Source organism: Rhinoderma darwinii, chromosome 3 (assembly GCF_050947455.1).
Source record: "Rhinoderma darwinii isolate aRhiDar2 chromosome 3, aRhiDar2.hap1, whole genome shotgun sequence".
NCBI classification, from domain to species: Eukaryota; Metazoa; Chordata; class Amphibia; order Anura; family Rhinodermatidae; genus Rhinoderma; species Rhinoderma darwinii.
Window position 1 is genome coordinate 386,080,640 of NC_134689.1, and position 19,732 is coordinate 386,100,371.

The following is a 19,732-nucleotide window of genomic DNA, read 5'->3' on the forward strand; positions in this document are numbered from 1 at the left end:
TTTTTTAGCATATATTTTAGGTACCATGTCAGGTTTGAAGAGGTCTTGTGGGGCCAAAACAATAAAAACCCCCAAAAGTGACCTCATTTTGGAAACTACACCCCTCAGGGAATTTATCTAGGGGTATAGTTAGCATTTTGAACCTCCGTATGCCCTAACAACAGGAAATATGTTCAGACAGCCCTGGGGTCCTTCAATGGACCCTGGGCTGTCTGGCCATACGAGTTATGGACTTTGATCGCGTCACAGTTATTTTCTGTGACGCGATCAATGTGTAGTCCCCCCTCTTTGAACGCCGCGATCAGCTGTCATCGCGGCGTTCAAAGGGTTAACAGCGGAGAGAAGATGTTTCTCTTCTCGCCGCTGTCAGAGCGGGGCCGTGGCTGTGTATTACAGCCGTTGCCCCACTCTCGATCGCGCGCACAGACGGCTTTCACACAGGACGAGTATGCTCGTCCTAATGCGCGAAGTGCTCGCCGCTCAGGACGAGCATACTCGTCCTGTGTCGGCAACCAGTTAAATGCACTTTTATTAGTATTTATTTAGCACTCGACTGTTTTCAGTCTCTTTTTTGACCTAATTGGTCTTCTTCATGCACATTTATTATAATTTTTTTCACTCATTTTTATGTGAGCATGCATGTGGGTATATATACATAATTGTGTGTGTGTGTGTGCGCATGCATGCATGCCTACATATTGTTATATATATATGTATACATATCTTTTTCATATATATTTATTTTTCACATTTATATTTTCCCACCACATTTTGTCATATTCTTGTATATACATTTTTTTTATTTTATTATTTTTTTATTTTTTGTCCATCTATCTAATGTGGCTGGAGTATGACGCCTGGTCATACAATCCTATATATCTATATATATATATATATATATATATATATATATATATATATATATATATATATATATATATATATATATATGGTGATATTTCACCTTAAATCATCTGTTATGTGTGTGCACAGTGGGCTCCTAGGCGTGCATTGGATCCCCCTCTGCACACTCTTTTTGCTAAATGTAGTGTTTGATCTGTTATTGCCATCGCTTTACCTGTCAGAATAAATTATCGGGTTATTAAATCTATATATTCTCAATGCCTGAGTAGGTTCTCATCCACAATACTTTGCTGTCCTGTAAATGCATTCCTCTAGTTTTAAATTGTGCTCCTGCATATATACCGCTTTCTATTGTTGGATATGGGCAACTGCGACGGCCTTGCCCTTGTCCAAGATGGATGCGGTGGTCTGTGGGTGTTGTGCGCATGCGCGGGGGCGGGGGGCCGTTCATGACGTAGTCCACGGCGCAACATGGATTTGAGCTTTGTGCAGCTGTGCACTGCTCACTTCCGGGACGCCGTGGACTGCGTGATTGAGGTGCCACCTCTCCTCGTGCATGCGCCAGCTGAACATCCTATGGATAAGTAAGTGAAGTACACTTCCAGCTGTGTACCACCTATTTAAATCCTCCGTTCACACTCTTCCAGCACCCGCTGGCGAAGCCAGTTGCGAAACGCGCGTTGGGGTGTTCTGACAGTGTTGTGGCAGTGGAATGGCTCATGGTGGGTTCTGGTATGCGTGTCATGAGGTTCTAATGGTTTCTCTATGATTGTTACCATACATGTTTTTTGGTCATACTCTTGGTAATAGGCTGTGTAATATTGGTACAAGTATATTCATACCCATGGTACATACTCCATATTTAATGATATAGTATGCATAGTACCACCATTGTTTGCCCTGCCTTATATTCAACACTGTCTATCTCTTTGTACTGATTGTTTTTATAGGTGTTAATTTTTAAAGTGTCTTGATCAACTGTGTTGTCTGTTATCAATAAAGTATTTTTGTATCTTTCCATGATACGTTTGATTTGGTCTTATTGCAGCATGTAGGGATAACTTTTCGGTGTTTTTAGCTGCGATCTAGCCTGGTTACAGCAGGTTGAAGTGGGAGCTCCATGTATTTGCAGCTCTCACTTTAGTCCGCGTGGAGGGGGAGGGGAAGTGGGGGATGTGCTGGCAGTGTGCAGGAAGAGGAGAATCTCTGTTTGTGTTATCACCTACTTATCAATCCGATAATATAGTTTTTTTTCCAGACGAGTGGGAATATAAGCAGCTGCTCATGTAGTCACCTCTGTGCCCAATTAGATAGTTTAATGACTCCACGACTCAGACGTTGACCAGCGTCCAGATCACGACATTAAATGATTCGCACCAATCGCACCACACGCGCACACAAATATCAATAAAGTTTTTACATTTTACACTGTCCTTATCCTGTCCGTACCCGATCTATGGCCTAAAATCCGCTGACCATTTCTCTAGTGATACCAGCTACACGCGACCGTCATAGCGGTAACGATTATCACGAGAGAGGAACACCTAAAACAATTCTGTTGGATGGAAAAGATTTCCATCAGTCAGAAAAGACGTTTACATTTTAGGTCACCATAAAGGATCATTTCCAAATAGTTCCACTAAAAAGTCAGTATTAGTTAAGGCATTAGATTAGGTTTAGGGATTTGTGTTAGAATTAGACTGTTTCATATGTTGTGCTCGTTTTGTGATGTTTGACGAGATTTTTGCAGAATTGTGAAACAATGGCGCGGTTTTGCCACAATTTTACAATCGCTGCTAAAAATGTACTTTGACAGCGACATGTGAACACAACCTTAGAGTCTGTATAGGGGGATGGAAAATGATTAACCTATATAATCCCCAACTTAATTTGCAGGCAAAAATTGGTTGACGCATTCCAGCAAAGTTGCGTGCTGGTGGTTGTGTGTATAAATTATTACCTTGTGTTTTTATACATGGTATGCGATGCTCGCTCAAAAAAAAACGTAGATTTCGGTAGCATAGCAGCCGTTTGCTGTGAGCAGTAAATGTTTTTAACACATTTGTAAATGACGGACAAATATTGCCTGGCTTCCGTTTCAGCATTTTAGAAAGTACAAGCTCTTGTTGATGTCGAGGCTTGTGGTATTAATGAGGTTTTTTCACACTTCGATCTATTATTTTTGTATTGTTTTTGTGTGTAAACCTTTGCTTGTATGTGAGTTTTAGACACGAGTGTGTTTGTGTTTTATTGCGTTTTTATTTTAAAGAATTCCTGTGTGTTACAAGGTTACTTGAAGGTGAACATGGCTGCCAACAATGGCCATCAGGACAACAGCAATAATCATCAGGTTTGGTTTCAGGAAATATATAGGGTTTTAGGGTGCACTCACTTTTCAAGGTAGTATATAGGTTAATTTTTTTTAAATGTCTTAAATTTCCAGCTAAAAACTAGATTTTTTTTTGGTCTAGTTTGAGTGATTTTTTGGAGATATGTGCATGTAGCCATAGGCCTAAGCGGTTTGTATGAACACTGCACATCCTGGACTTTTATTTTTTGAATGTGTGGCGCATCTCATTTCTGCTTTGATCACAATTTTCGATTTTGGTACCAGATATAAAATAATCTGCCCAGTAAATAGGTGATATAACAAGTCTGTAGAGATACAAGAAATATACTGCACTTACCTTGAATTCTCCCACTTAATATGATGAAGTTGGTGGCGCAGCAGAGTTGTTAGTTGGTGGCACAGCGGAGGGCCCCCCTTATTCTTCGAGCAGCCCTTCTGCACCGGGACCTGAGACCATGATACAGACGCCTGAATGGTTTGGTTGACAATGTGCATCTGAATGTACAGGTCAGGTCTACGGTTATGACATCGTCCTGTGGTGCTGTCTGTGATGGCTCTGGTATAGGATTATGTTGGTATGGGAGGAAAGCATTTCTATTCACTTCCATATGCTGTCTAATAACCTGTGATAAATAAAGCAGTTATACATTAGTGTTATGTGTGACTTGCAATATATCGAACTTTAGGTTCGGTTGGCTATACTTTTAGATTTATAGATGAATTCCTTTTACAGGTGCCCCGAGGAGAATTGGGAGCGTCGTGATATAGTAGACAGGGGCAGCTTTCTATGAGTAATACATAGGTAAGAAAGAGAGAATTATTCCCTGCATCTTCCCTTGCCCCATAGGGTGAGAATATGACTTTGTTTGGGTATCCCTACAGGGGCATATTTGCTAATATTAGGGCACTGCCAAGCAGTATGCCAGTGTTTCACTTGAATTCAGCATGCAACATATTTTTCAACATGGCACATGCTACTAAGGCTATATTCACACTTGTGTTTGGCGTTCCACTTGGAGGTTCTGTTAAGGTTTCTGTTACTTTTGATGGCAAGAATAGTGCAGTATGCAGAATTATTCCTGCCATCAAAACAATGGAAACCTAGACAGAACCCCAATGGACCCCATTAGTTATATCACCGGTATATCTTCTCTGTATCGGTGAAGTGACTGATCATGTGCTGTTGCCTTTATTCAGTACACAGCGCTTATTGATCACTGTGTATGGGAAATCAGAGAAGACGACTCTCCTGACGTGTCTGTTTTACTAAATCAGCTCTCCATAAAATAATAACACTAGAGTATTTTTTATTAGAGCTCTGCGTTGGGCTGTTCCCCTTCTATTCCTCCTGGAAATGTATGAATAAATTGACAAGTAGCGCTACCATTCCCTTTGTAAATGGCCACAGCCTGATACTGTCTAATCAGTGCTGGCAGTTTCAGAATGTGGAGGGACGCGCCTGATTGACAAGAGGAATGCTATCCCCCATATTTATACATTTCCAGGAGGAATAATAAAGGAACGGCAAAATGCCCAGTGCTAACAAGAGGTTCAACAGCATTGTTAATTTATCGGGAATAGAAATTTAGTTACTAAAACAGAAATTTCAGGAGAGAAAACAAGTCCTTTATAACAGGACGATATGACCAGTATTATATACATAGGAGGGATAAGAGATTATCTACGGGATTGGAGCTTAATCCAAATGAAATATTATAAGATTATACTTCATGGAAAATACAACGCGACAGTTATAGATTTGGGCAGCAGTGGATTTGGGATCACTGTAAAGCAGGTAATGGAGAGCTATATATTCCTTCTTGGTATAAACCATCATTCCTGACGTCTTCTCTGTTGTGTGAAATGTATATTCCAACCAGTGTTCACTGTCGGTAAGCGCAGCGGTTACAACAAAGCATTGCTTGTCTGGTTCCTGTCATATGTGTATTATAGTACATACCTCAGGGTTTATGATGAACCAACGATCGATCGATTCATAATTGGGTCTCCCGATCAGATCTGGTATCTCAGGCCCATGAAACCACTCCTAATACACAGAACAGAAGACATACATATTGTTACACACAGTCCTCTGAAAAGTAAGAAAAGAGGAGAAAAACAGAAAAAGAATCTGACCTCTGGGATGATAAATCCAGGAGGAAATGAGGAACATCTTAGTGGTCTCTTAAAAGATAACAGAGGAGAGATGAATACAGATCCTTCCATATGTTACATAAAAGAAAGTGTTATTGTCTAGAATATGCAAGTGTCAATGATTCTGAAATTAATGCTCCTCCTCAGGGTGTATCCCCACTGATCGTGTGGCACATGGACAAAAAATGGGGAGTAAAACCATTTGGCTTTCACCGCATGCATTTTACCATTAATTTCCGTGATTTTTCAATGCATGGTAATTACCATTGAAACATGTTAAACACACCTAGAATTAACCTAGAATTTTTTTTGTAGCCAAAAAACATGTAGAAATACTGCGATGGATTGCGCTAAAACGCACAGTGAAGCATTATCAATTCTCGATTTTTTTTCCTCAATTTTATCAAAAATTTCAAGCAAAATCCACAAATTGACCATAACGTGTGAACATAGCGTAAGGGGTTTTTCAGGTCACAGATACTGATGTAGGTGACCTTCAGTGTGAACATTGTAATTCCTTGTGTCAATGAAAAATAGTCAAGCAAGAGCGCACATAAAAGAGAGAGAGACCGCCGCGGCTCCTATGGCTCCCAGCCCTTGTTGGTCCTATTTTCTTTGCTGCTGGATTGGTCCTATTCTCTGTGCTGGACTCCTCTCTCCAGAGGAACTACATTGTTAGCAAGCAAAGGGGTGGGGAATCAGCCCAAATAACATGGGAAGGGAATGGACAAACACCACACCCGTCTGTCCTCAGTAGTTAAATTAGGACGTCATAATGCAGGGTTGATCTTTGGTATGGGACCCGCCCTTTCTTTTATGGCACTGTATTCAAGAGGAAGATTATGTGACTGGTGAACTTTTTGGTATTAAAAAAACCAAGGGAGAATTTATTAACCTTTCTACGAGAGTTTGCTGATGTTAAAAAGTTCCAAAAGTCACAATTTTTTGAAGAGGGGGCATGACTTCTCAAACATGGGAAGGGTCACCGTGACCCAACAAATTTATTATAAATTACACCAATTAAATGACATACATTGAAGTGGAAATCTCACTCTATGATGCCTAGCAAGGTAGAGGCCTGTGCCGGGGCCAGTATCTTGACCTCCCTATCAGATTACCCCCCACCCTTTGGACAATAAAAACTAATAATAATTTTAAAAAAGCATATGCACCTTACTGCTTCTCTTTTCCCCTCAGGCTCCCTCTGTGAGCGGTGGCCAATACAAGGTACTGATGCCGGGCAGCGTCAGGACATTGAAGCAGTTATGATGCTGCGTCACATATAAGGCTCTGACGCTGCTTGGCATCAGGACATTGTTTCAGCTGTCGCATTCTGAGAGGGTAGAGGAGAAAAGAAGAGGAGCGGTGAGGTGAGTATCCTGCTTTTTTATTTTCTTCCGGGTGGGGATGGATGGCGCAGCGGGAATATGTGTTACATTTATTAAAAGGAGTGCGCCTCTTAATAAATCTGTCCCATTTTACTCCAGCGGAGCAGAAAGCTAAGACTGGTGTTTACAACAGCAGTTTCAGTAAATCTGCCCCTAAGAGTATTCATGATTACTATGACTGCATCCAATTATCAGGTATCTACAGATCAGTGGGGTCCCAGCGATCGGACCCCACCGATCTCACATTTATCCCCTATTAAGTCAATATGTGAAAAATACTGTAGGCTGGAATACCCCTAAAAAGGAAAAGTAGATCAAACCTGATCGTATTCAGGAATCTGCCCTGGCAGCAGCAGTTCTGGAGTGGATCGAGGGACCTGTTTAGACAAAATTCAAGAATAAATTACAAAACATTTAATCACAGGGTAGATATAAGAGTAGATGTCAAGTTACAATAAGTTACACAGAAGTGGAAACGTAATTTATTTGTTAAAAATGTTCTCTTCCTTTTACCTCTATTCTAAAGAACAGCCTGAATGGACTATAGGAGGACTATAGCATTCTTCCTTAGTCCACAAGGGTTTCTACAAAAGACTAGGAGTATTCCTGATAACTATCACAGCCTTCCAAGTGTTAGAAGTTACTTATTAGCTGAAATCACATGAAGGAGCGGAACCAGCCATATGTAAAAGTATCACATAGTAACTCAATGAGTTCATGAATAAAGCTTAAAAGCGATATAAACCTTGGAGCACATCTTTTTTAACAACGTATTAGAGGATTTTGAACAACTTTGTATTAGTTTTTTATTAATTTTTTTTTTCTTTTTGAGATACAGCTGCTTTGTATCCTGTATACAGAGCAGCTATATCTTGCACTCAAATCTGAATCCGTCAGGTCAGCGGGACTGACGGCTTCGGTGAACGCTGGTCCTGCGTCTCTGACACCCATAATCAAGCTGCTATCGATCATATCTAAGTTCATGAATAAAGCTTAAAGGGAGTCTGTTGCTAAAATGTCCGTACGAAACTAGTAACTAGTAACAGTGTATTGTAGAGGAGACTAGCCTGTTTCTAATGTTTATCTAGAATCGGCGCGTTCATGCCTGGCCCCATACGGTCTGTAATGCGCGAGCTCCCCTGCTCTTTACTCGGTGCATGCACAGTAGTGCCGATTAAAATGGAGAGCAGAGGAGACTAACCTGTTTTATTCTCAATTTCTGCTTACTGCCTCCTTTGCAGAAAATCCATTTTATTATATTTATGCTAATGAGCATTTAGGAACAACGAGGGCGTCACCGTTGCTCCTAAATGCTCTTATGTCGCTCCCCAGTTCAACCCCCTTCCCTCCCTTCTTACATTGATTGACAGGGGCTCGGCAGCGTAATCGGCGCATTCATGCCGGCCCCGTACGGTCTGTAAAGCATGCGCATCCCTGCTCTTTACTCGGCGCATTCGCAGTATGATCTTTCTGGTCTCCGTTTTAATCGGCACTACTGTGCATACGCCGAGTAAAGAGCAGGGATGTGCGCGCATTACAAACAGTATGGGGCCAGGCAAGAACGCGCCGATTCTAGAAAAACGTTAGAAACAGGTTAGTCTCCTCTGCTATACACTATTACTAGTTTAATACGGAGATTCTGGTGACAGACTCCCTTTAAAGTAAGGGTATGTGCACACGATAACTGCATTTACGTCTGAAATTACGGAGCTGTTTTCAGGAGAAAACCGCTCTGTAATTTCAGACGTAATTGCTTGTAATCGCGTTTTGCGGGGCGTCCATTACGGACGTAATTTGGAGCTGTTCTTCATTGGATTCAATGAAAAACGGCTCCAATTATGTCCCAAGAAGTGTCCTGCACTTCTTTGACGAGGCTGTTATTTTACGCGCCGTCTTTTGACAGCGACGCGCAAAATTACAGGTCGTCGGCACAGTACATCGGCAAACCCATTGAAATGAATGGGCAGATGTTTGCCGACGTATTGGAGCCGTGTTTTCAGGCATAATTCGAGGCGTAAAACGCCTCCATTACGCCTGAAAATAGGTCGTGTGAACCGAGCCTTAAGGTTCAGTTTTATACTCCAATATTTTATCTCTGGATAAGTTATAGAGTACCTGGACCCATAAAAGATGCTTAAGGGTGTGTTCAGACGTACAGAGTTTTTTCCCAGCAAATACCGCTGCACATGTGTTTTATGTAGATTTTGTGCTGCAGATTTCAATCTATGAAAAGGGTGAAATCCATAGTGAAAATATGTGGCTTTTCCGCAACAGAAAATTTGCAGCATGCTCATATTTCCAGGCAGAATTTATTCACTATGAGTTTATAGAGTTTTGAAAACCTCATCCGCATGTATTGCACTGTAGGTTGCAGCGGATTTGCTGTGCGGAACTAAACATCTGCAGCAATTCCGCCATGTCTGAACAACCCTTTTTTTTATTTTTTTTTGCAATCTTGATTTTTTTCATGTTGCTCTAACTTTGACTTTTATCAGTGCTGAATACACTCCTGTCCCAATCGCTATATGATCACTGTCTCATCATAGCACGCGGCACTGTGGCACATACTCCTACTCACCCCCCTCCATGTGTGATAATTCTTTACTACACTAAAGCAGCTGAATTCTTACCACCCCGCCACTATTGCCCTCCCCCAGTACTAAGCGAAGTGGAAAATGACTTTGGGAACGGGGGACCTTAAACTCCTGTAGTAACTATTGAATGGTTTCATTAAATGGGTTCAGGGTGGGGTGGTTTTAGAAGTAGGGGTCTGTCTGTGTGAATGGTGTTTTACTGTGGAAAGGGTGGAGTTCATGAGGAGAAGTAACCCCCTGTATCCTCTTTCTCTTACCAGAAGAAATAGCAGAAACCTCTCGTTCATTCCCTACCCCAGCATTTACCTGTTTTTTGCTAGACAACTGTTAATTTGGTATTTTCTATAACGGTTTTCTTATCCTGTAGGATTCAGTTGATTCATCCTTTATTTATCTGTCGTTTTCCCCATAGTACATTTGCCATCATGTAACATTTTGAGCACATTATGTTGAGTTATATGGTGGCATTAGCCTTCTGAGCCCAAGGGAAGGGCAGTCCTGTCACTAAAAGTTTTGGTTGTTGCGGTTGGGGAGGGTCAGGTAGAAGTTGCAGACAAGTTATGGGGGACTCATTATAACTAATAGATGCTGATGAACTGTAACGTGGAGAATAGACTGAGCCATGGTGGACCGCCTGCAGGATGTGATAATGGTAATGTCATGGTGGACAGCCTGCAGGATGTGATAATGGTAACATCATGGTGGACAACCTGCAGGATGTGATAATGGTAACATCATGGTGGACAACCTGCAGGATCTGGTAATGTCATGGTGGACAGCCTGCAGGATGTGATAATGATAATGTCATGGTGGACAGCCTGCAAGATGTTATAATGGTAACATCATGGTGGACAGCCTGCAGGATGTGATAATGGTAACGTCATGGAGGGCAGCCTGCAGGATGTGATAATGGTAAAGTCATGGTGGACAGCCTGCAGGAGGTGATAATGATAACATCATGGGGGACATCCTACAGGATGTGATAATGGTAACGTCATGGTGGACAGCCTGCAGGATGTGATAATGGTAACGTCATAGTGGACAACCTGCAGGATGTGATAATGGTAACGTCATGGAGGACAGCCTGCAGGATGTGATAATGGTAACATCATGGTGGACAGCCTGCAGGATGTGATAATGGTAACGTCATGGTGGACAGCCTGCAGGATGTGATAATGGTAACGTCATGGTGGATAGCCTGCAGGATGTGATAATGGTAACATCATGGTGGGCAGCCTGCAGGATGTGAAAATGGTAAAGTCATGGTGGACAGCCTGCAGGATGGATGTGATAATGGTAACGTCATGGTGGACAGCCTGCAGGAGGTGATAATGGTAACATCATGGTGGGCAGCCTGCAGGATGTGATAATGGTAACGTCATGGTGGACAGCCTGCAGGAGGTGATAATGATAACACCATGGTGGACATCCTGCAGGATGTGATAATTGTAACATCATGGTGGACAACCTGCAGGATGTGATAATGGTAACATCATGGTGGGCAGCCTGCAGGATGTGATAATGGTAACATCATGGTGGGCAGCCTGCAGGAGGTGATAATGATAACATCATGGGGGACAGCCTGCAGGAGGTGATAATGGTAACATCATGGGGGACAGCCTGCAGGAGGTGATAATGGTAACGTCATGGGGGAAAGCCTGCAGGATGTGATAATGGTAACATCATGGTGCACAGCCTGCAGGAAGTGATAATGGTAACGTCATGCAGGTTTCTGAATGGCTGTTTAGCACAGGGGTCTTCAGTAGGGTAATTGGTGCCCTTGAAGTTTTCTGGCTTTGCTTGAAAGACAAGCCAGAGCGAGCCACCCTTTATTGCTGTGTGGCCGGTTGCTGTATCTGTGAATCCCTATAGATGCTTGCCTAGCATTTCAGCTGACGACTACTGCTATTGTTGTGGTAATGTGGTTTTAAATAAAGCTGTGGCCATTTAACTTACAAAATAATGTTTTATGTATTTATTCAGATCCTCGGCTTACTGTAGTTTACTGTAAACGGAAGTGATGTCACTGAAGTCCTCCCTTTCTTAAGGGGAGCCTCTACTAACCTGACTATAGAGTAGACTGTAGTCATAATCCACTAGTTACCACAGAATTCTATACACCAGTAGCAAATACACCTAGGAGTGAACCAGGACTAAGGAGGCAAAATATCAGATTAAGATTAGAGTAGTTATGTTACCTGATATTGTGAAGGAGGAATCCCTTGACTTGAGGCATTGGACCCGCTGCTGGTGGCGGATGATGTGGTAGCATCGGATCCTGAACTCTCGTCTATATCTGATGATGAGCCATCATTTATCTGAGTATAATATGAGATAAAGGACAGACCCATAGTTAGAGTTACCCTATATGTTATTGTGGTAGAGTAAGGAAATACTGAGGAAGCTCAGAAAAAAAGTTTGCAAAATAAAATAGTATGAAGAGAAAGTAAAGTAAGAATATGTTGTACTTTTTCATCAGAGGATAAATAAATTTTTAAATGGAAGAAACATTATTTCTAAATATTGCCATATACAGTTGGGTCAAGAATTATTTGGACAGTGATACATGTTTGCCATTTTAGCTGTTTACTAAAACATATTGAAACTACAGTTATATAATCAATATGGGCTTAAAGTGCAGACCCTCAGCTTCAATTTGAGCATATTCACATCCTAATTTGAGGAAGGGTTTAGGAATTACAGCTCTTCAATATGTAGCTGCCTCTTTTTCAGGGGACCAAAGGTAATTGGACAATTATCTAAAAAGCTATCTAATGGGCTGCATGGGCTATTCCGTCATTAATCCATCATTAATTAAGCAGGTAAAATGTCTGGAGTTGATTCCAGGTGTGGCATTTGCATTTGGAAGCTGTTGCTGTGAACCCACAACATTAGGTGAAAGGAGCTCTCAATGCAAGTGAAACAGACCATCATTAGCCTGAAAACGATGAAGAAATCCCTCAGAGATATAGTAGAAATGTTAGGAGTGGCCAAATCAACAGTTTGGTGCATTCTTAAAAAAAAAATTGATTACTGGTGATCTCGTGAACTCCAAAAGGCCTGGTTGTCCACGGAAGACAACAGTGGTGGATGATCACAGAATCCTTTCCATGGTGAAGAATAACCCCTTCACAACATCTACCCAAGTGAAGAACACTCTCCTGGAAGTAGGTGTATCAGTATCTACCATAAAGAGAAGACTTCATGAGAGCAAATACAGAGGGTTCACCACAAGGTGCAAACCATTAACCAGCCTCAAAAATAGGCCAGATTAGACTTTGCCAAACAACATGTAAAGAAGCCGCCCAGTTCTGGAACAGCATGAAACTAAGATCAACCTGTACCAGAATGATGGGCGGAACAAAGTATGGAGAAGGCTTGGAACGGCTCAAGATCCAAAGCACACCACATCGTCTGTAAAACATGGTGGAGGCAGTGTGATGGCATAGTGGAGGCAGTGTGATGTCATGGTGGAGGCAGTGTGATGGCATGGTGGAGGCGGTGTGATGGCATGGGCATGCATGGCTGCCAAAGGCACTGGATCACTAGTGTTTATTGATGATGTGACTGAAGACAGAAGCAGCCGGATGAATTCTGAAGTGTTCAGGGATTTACTTTCTGCTCAGATTCCACCAAATGCAGCAAGGTTGATAGGACGTCGGTTCACAGTACAGATGGACAATGACCCAAAACATACTGCGAAAGCAACCCAGGAGTTTATAAGGCAAAGAAGTGGGATATTCTGCAATGGCCGAGTCAATCACCAGATCTTAACCCGATCGAGCTGCATTTCACTTGCTTAAGACAAAATTTAAGGCCGAAAGACACACAAACAAGAAACAACTGAAGACGGCTGCAGTAAAGGCCGGGCAAAGCCTCACAAAGGAGGAAACCCAGAGTTTGGTGATGTTCATGGGTTCCAGACTTCAGGCCGTCATTGCCTGCAAAGGATTCTCTACAAAGTATTAGAAAAAAAACTTGAATTAAACTGGAAATTCTACACTTCAATTGCATCTCAGTTGTTTAATTTCAAATCCATTGTGTTGGCAGCGGAGCCCAAATCATGAAGATTGTGTCACTGTCCAAATAATTCTGGACCTAACTGTACATATATACACACACTACATGGACAAAAGTATTGGGACACCTACACATTACAGGAGCTTTTATGACATCCCATTCTAAATCCATAGACATTAATATGAAGTTGGTTCTCCCCTTTGTAGCTAAAACAGCCTCCACTCTTCTGGGAAGGATTTCTACAAGATTTTGGAGTGTGCCTGTGGTCATTTTTGCACCCCAAACTGTTCCCTTAAAGTTGGAAGCTACAATTGTCCAAAATGTCTTGGTATGTGGAAGCATTAAAATTTCACTTGACTGGAACTAAGGGGCCGACGTTACAGTTGGTACAATGCAGTCAGGCAGGTAATGTTCTCCTGGCATTCGCCAAACCCAGACTCCTCCATCAGACCATGAGATAGAGAAGCGTGATTCATCACTCCACAGAACACATTTCCACTGCCCATAAAAAGGTAAAGATTATTGCCCCAATAAAATCAGAGATTACGAGAATGAGTTACAGCAGAGCTGACCTTTTGACATTACTTGCACCCTCTGATCCCACAATTGGTGGCCGGACTTTTAGAATGGAAGCTGCACAGGACGTGTCTTCTTCTCTAGTTTATTGTTTGGGCGGTGTTATCTGTATACTCTATGATTGTACAAATAACCTTATATACATAATAGTATGACTGGACTATATAGTAACCCGTTTGGGGTCAAAAGGAGGTTCCGTACAGGATATAATCCAACCTAAGGCCGACCCTGGATTATACTGTAGTAGTAAGAACTGGATTTCACATGTTATTAACATTTGTCATATATAAGTATTTCATCATTACTAAAAAGAAAATTATATATAAAAAAGTCTTACATGTCTCCAAGAAGATTAGAAAAACATGGTTGCTTTAATAAAGAAACAGCGCCACCCATGTTCATGGGCTTTGTCTGGTATTGCACCTCAGTCCAATTCAGTGTTATTTGTATACTGTGTGATTGGACAAATAACCTTATATACATAATAGTATGATTGAACTAATTGGTGACCAAATGAGGGGGGAGGGGCATCAATAGAAGGTTCTGCACAAGGTGCCATCCAAAATAATGGTGGCTCTGGATTACAGTGCAGTAGTAAGGATTGTATTTCACATGTTATTAACATTAGTGCAGCGCAACTGCCGAATCCTGATAAATGAGAACTGCTATTACCTCAGGGGTGCCATCCCGGTCATGTAGTGTTGGTGACGGTGGTGGTGGTCTCACCTCATTCTCCTATAGTAAACATAGAGAACAGGGAGAAAACATAATAATACACGACTATAATCTAACAAATGTGACATACTGACATTATATTACTATAAAGAGACAGGACATAAATGTATCCTGCTACATAAACCCACATATAAGTCATCACAAATGGCCCATCATTGACATCCACCCAGAGTAATGATGCCATATAAGGGTTAATATACAATCTATGGCAATGCTCACATCTGTATTAGAATATCCTGGCCCCACTGTGCCGCATCCTCCGCTCTGTTATCCTCATTAGGGTATGTGCACACGTAAACTGCATTTACGTATGAAATTACGGAGCTGTTTTCAGGAGAAAACAGCTCCGTAATTTCAGACGTAATTGCTCGTCCTCGCATTTTGCGAGGCGTCATTGACGGCCGTAATTTAGAGCTGTTCTTCATTGAATTCAATGAAAAACGGCTCAAATTACGTCCAAAGAAGTGTCCTGCACTTCTTTGACGAGGCAGTCATTTTACGCGTCGTAGTTTGACAGCTGTCAAATGACGACGCGTAAATGACAAGTCGTCGGCACAGTACGTCAGCAAACCCATTCAAATGAATGGGCAGATGTTTGCCGACGTATTTGAGCCGTATTTTCAGGCGTAAATCGAGGCATAATACGCCTCGTTTACGCCTGAAAATAGGTCGTGTGAACCCAGCCTTAGTGTTACTGAGCTCTGACTTAATGTCTACTCTCCTGAACTACCCACTACTATGCCGCATACCCGGCACTGCTACATCACTGTTGTCGACCCTTGGCTTATTTAAATATGCTTATGTTCCTTCCCTGGTCCCCCATCTGTTTCTTTTTGAATCCTGACTTCTGGACTGCTCAACTACACTTCTATTTCATCTTTTGAATATCTTTACTGCTATGTTATAGTCCATTTCACGTTTCCCATTTTCGTAGCAACTATACATCCTGTTATGTTCATTTAGCTTGATTCCCCACCTTCTAAACACTAGACCGCCATGTAAGATCAAGTATTCGTAGAAAAACGTAAAAATGAGAAGAAAGCCCCCTGCACACAGCCATAGCCGTAATCCCGGTCCGGGATTACAGACAGACGCGGACACTCACCCGCAATTGCGGGCCGTGCTCCCATTATAAAGTATGGGAGCACGGTCCGTAAAATCAAAAAATGAGACCTGTCCTATTTTGTGCGGACCTTTTCTGCAGCCCCGACACCTTCCCGTAAATATACAGGAAGGTGTCCGTGGGCAATAGAAATGAATAGGTCCGTACTTTGAACCGCAATTACGGTCCATAATTGCGGATCAAAATTATGGCCGTGTAAAATGGGGCCTCAAAAAGACAGATAGATATGAGATAGATAGATAGATAGATAGATAGAAGGATTAGATAGGTACAAACCTCAGAGGTGTAATGTTCAAAGAGCTGAGATGTAACGCTTGGTTGACGCTGAAATAAAGGCATGAATGAGTTTAATCCATATCTATATAATCTTTACATCAGATGTTCTTCAGTATTTTTTGTAACATTGACCCATATGACATCTGGTAAAGTCCATGAACTCCTTCTTAGGCTTTATTCAGACGAATGGGAAAAACGTCCGTGCAACGCGCGTGATTTGCATGCGCGTTGCACGGACCTATATCAGTCTATGGGGCCCTGCGGAAATGTGCGTGATTTTTACTCAGCGTGAGTCCGCTGAAAAAAAGTCACGACATGTCCGTTCTTTTGCCGTTTTTCGCGCATCACGCACCCTTTGAAGTCAATGGGTGTGTGAAAACCACGCATGCCGCACGGAAGCACTTCCGTGTGAACTGCGTGATTCGCGCAAGAGCTGTCAAAAGGATGAATGAAAACAGAAAAGCACCACGTGGCTTTTCTGTTTACAAACATCCAAATGGAGTGTCTTTGAGATGAGCGAACCCGGACAACCGAACCGAACTTCACCGGGTTCGGCCGAACTCGTTTTGAGCGAACCCGGCAAAAAAAATTCCGGTACGCGACGTCAGGAGATAGTCACTGTCCATGGTGCTGAAAGAGTTAAACTGTTTCAGCACCCTGGACAGTGACTTCCGATCCCAATATACATGAACGTGTAAAAAAAAAAAGAAGTTCTGACTTACCGAGACCTCCCGGCTTCTTCCTCCAGTCTGACCTCCCAGGATGACAATTCAGTCCAAGTGACAGCTCCAGCCACTCACAGGCCAAGCACAGGCTGCAGCGGTCACATGGACTGCCGTGTCATCCAGGGAGGTGGGGCCAGATGTCAAGAGAGGCGCGTCACCAAGGACGCGTCACCAAGGCAACGGCCGGGAGGGAAGTTCTCGGTAAGTACGAACTTTTTTTTTTTCTTTGAACAGGTTGCTCGATATTGTGATCGGAATTCACTGTCGAGGGTGCTGAAAGAGTTACTGCCGATCAGTTAACTCTTTCAGCACCCTGGACAGTGACTGACGTCGACTAGCCTCATCTCTATGATGGCGGCTGCGCGAAAATCACGCAGCCGCGCATCATACACAGATGACAACGGAGCTGTCAAGTGGTTTTTGCGTGCGCAAAAACGCCACATTCGTGTGAATCCAGCCTCAGAATAATGTTTTCGGTTGAGGAGTAGTGTTCTGTATAATAACATTTCCAGATATTTCATGTTCTGCTAATATTACAGGGGATTGTTTCTTACATTCATAGTTGGAAATGCTAAATTCAGGTTAGTAAATACATAGAGAGAGATTTTACAGTCTGTTTTTGGACCATGTGAAATCTATTTACATATCCATTGCCCCCTTAGGCGGGGGCCTGGCATTGGGGAAGAGGGTTGTACGGTTGTTGTGGAAGAATATAACCAGCGTGATTTATCCGGTTTACAGGATCACCTATGAGATATTTTTCCAAACCGAATGAAGTAATGAAATATACATTATAAGTAATATGATATAAAAAATAATTCTAACCTGTTCTCTGAATTCAAGGCACTGGCCAGGAAGTTGTGGCCCTGGGTCTTGTGCCTTTATCTGTAGAGACAATATTGGAGAATATCATATAAAAGTCAATAGCCACACTTTCAGTTTACATGTTTGTATGTTTATTATCAGCAGCTATTAGATCCATCTCAGTGAAAGTCTAACAGCAACGTCTTCTATGGAAAGCAAATGTAAACTTCCTATGGAGGCTTATGCTGCAGCTTCCTGGCCTTGAGGAGACCTCTACACCCAGATACATGCAGTTTATATTCATTGTAGCCTGAAATGTGCATCAGATCTCACCAAGACACAGTATAGAAGAACGTTGTGTATTACAGAGGAGCCCTGTTATAAGATCCAGCCCTATACATAATATGATTCTTCTTACTAGAGCACTTTATATTAGTCTTCATATATTAATGTCTATAGAAAATACCTCAGCGTCATTCTCCATGATGGAGTCATTTGGTGAAGGAGGTGGAGGTGCTGGTTGTGACCTCATCATATTCTCCTATAATGAAAATAGAGAAGAAAAAGCAACGATCAGAGAAAACCTCTGTAATCTGACAAATGTGGAACATGAATATTAAAGGGGAATGGTAAATAGGGGATTTTAGAGAAAATACAGTGCACCCCACTATCCTGGTATATAAATGTACATATCAATGAGAACTGCCCCAGTATTGAGGTAAATACATAGACCCTTTCCAACCAGTATATCTGTCTGTATTAGGCTGGGGCAAAATGGTAACACGCAGTTGCCCGCTCCTTGCTGTAAAATATTGGCATTAACATGCCTCGTAGGCGACTTCAATGTTTCTCCAAGGCAAAAAAAGTTGCAAGGAACCTTATAAAAATTGGTTGTAAGCTTCCCAGCAATTTTTTTTCTCTACAGAGAAACATTGAAGTTGTCTGTAAGTCCAAGTAATGCTGCCAGTTAACAGCAAATCACGGGCAACTTTAGGTCACCATGGAGCTCATATTCCTCATCATAGTTCTCGTAAGTCAGCAGAATACAGGCTATCCTGTCAGGCTATACTATGCCGCTCTATGTATAGACTTTGTTATTACAGCCTATAGTCTGAGAATAGGACACGGTCACAGGATGTCATATAACTGAAGATTAGCACATTAGCTTAGGAATAGAGCGTCTGATAATAGTTATAATGAGAGATTTGCTGCTTGTACACACATGTAACTTGTTATATAAATATCTAGATAGAGAGGCAGTGAAAGAGAATTTACCTTATTGGAAGAATCTCCTCTCCCCAAAGTGGCTGAGAAAATAAAATATGTCCTTGTTATTAGGAGATAATAAAATATTAAACAGTGAAGATACAAGAAATCAGGGAGTTTCCTCTTCAACTAAACAGGACAAGCAGACGCCATACCGAAAAGTATAAAATAAAGAGGATCTGTCACCTCTCCTGACAGGTCTGTTCTAGTAGATACTTGAGAACTGCCATTTCCATCCACACATTATTGTGTCCTGTAACATGTATAACCAATAACACAGACATCATAGCTGAGAAGTGATAAAATGCTGCGTCTCACCTGTCAATCACAGTCCTGGTCAGGATATTATTGTCAGAAATTATATAAATAGCCAATAAATAGCAAAAGGAAACACACTGATCAAAAATCAAGTGCAAAGTGATGATAAACCTGCTGCACATGTAAACTAGTACTATCTATGACATCATCAATGACATCATATGGAAGCAGTAGCTATTGCATCATAGATGATCTCCTACTGTCTGGATAGGCTGGCTGTTACTGGATGGATTTTAACCCCTCGTGGTCACGGTCCAGTTTTTCTAATCTGATGTGTCACTTTATGTGTTAATAACTTTGTAATGCTTTCATTTATCCAAGCGATTCTGAGAAGACGGATAGTAATACCACACAAAATAGTAACCCGTTCACATTTCCCATATGTCTACTTTATGTTGGCATCATTCTTTCAATGTCCTTTTATTTTTCTAGGACGTTAGAAAGCTCATAAGTTTATCAGCAATTTTTCACATTTTCAAGGAAATTTCGAAAACCGAATTCTTTAGCGGCCAAGTCAGTTCTGAAGTGGCTTTTAAGGC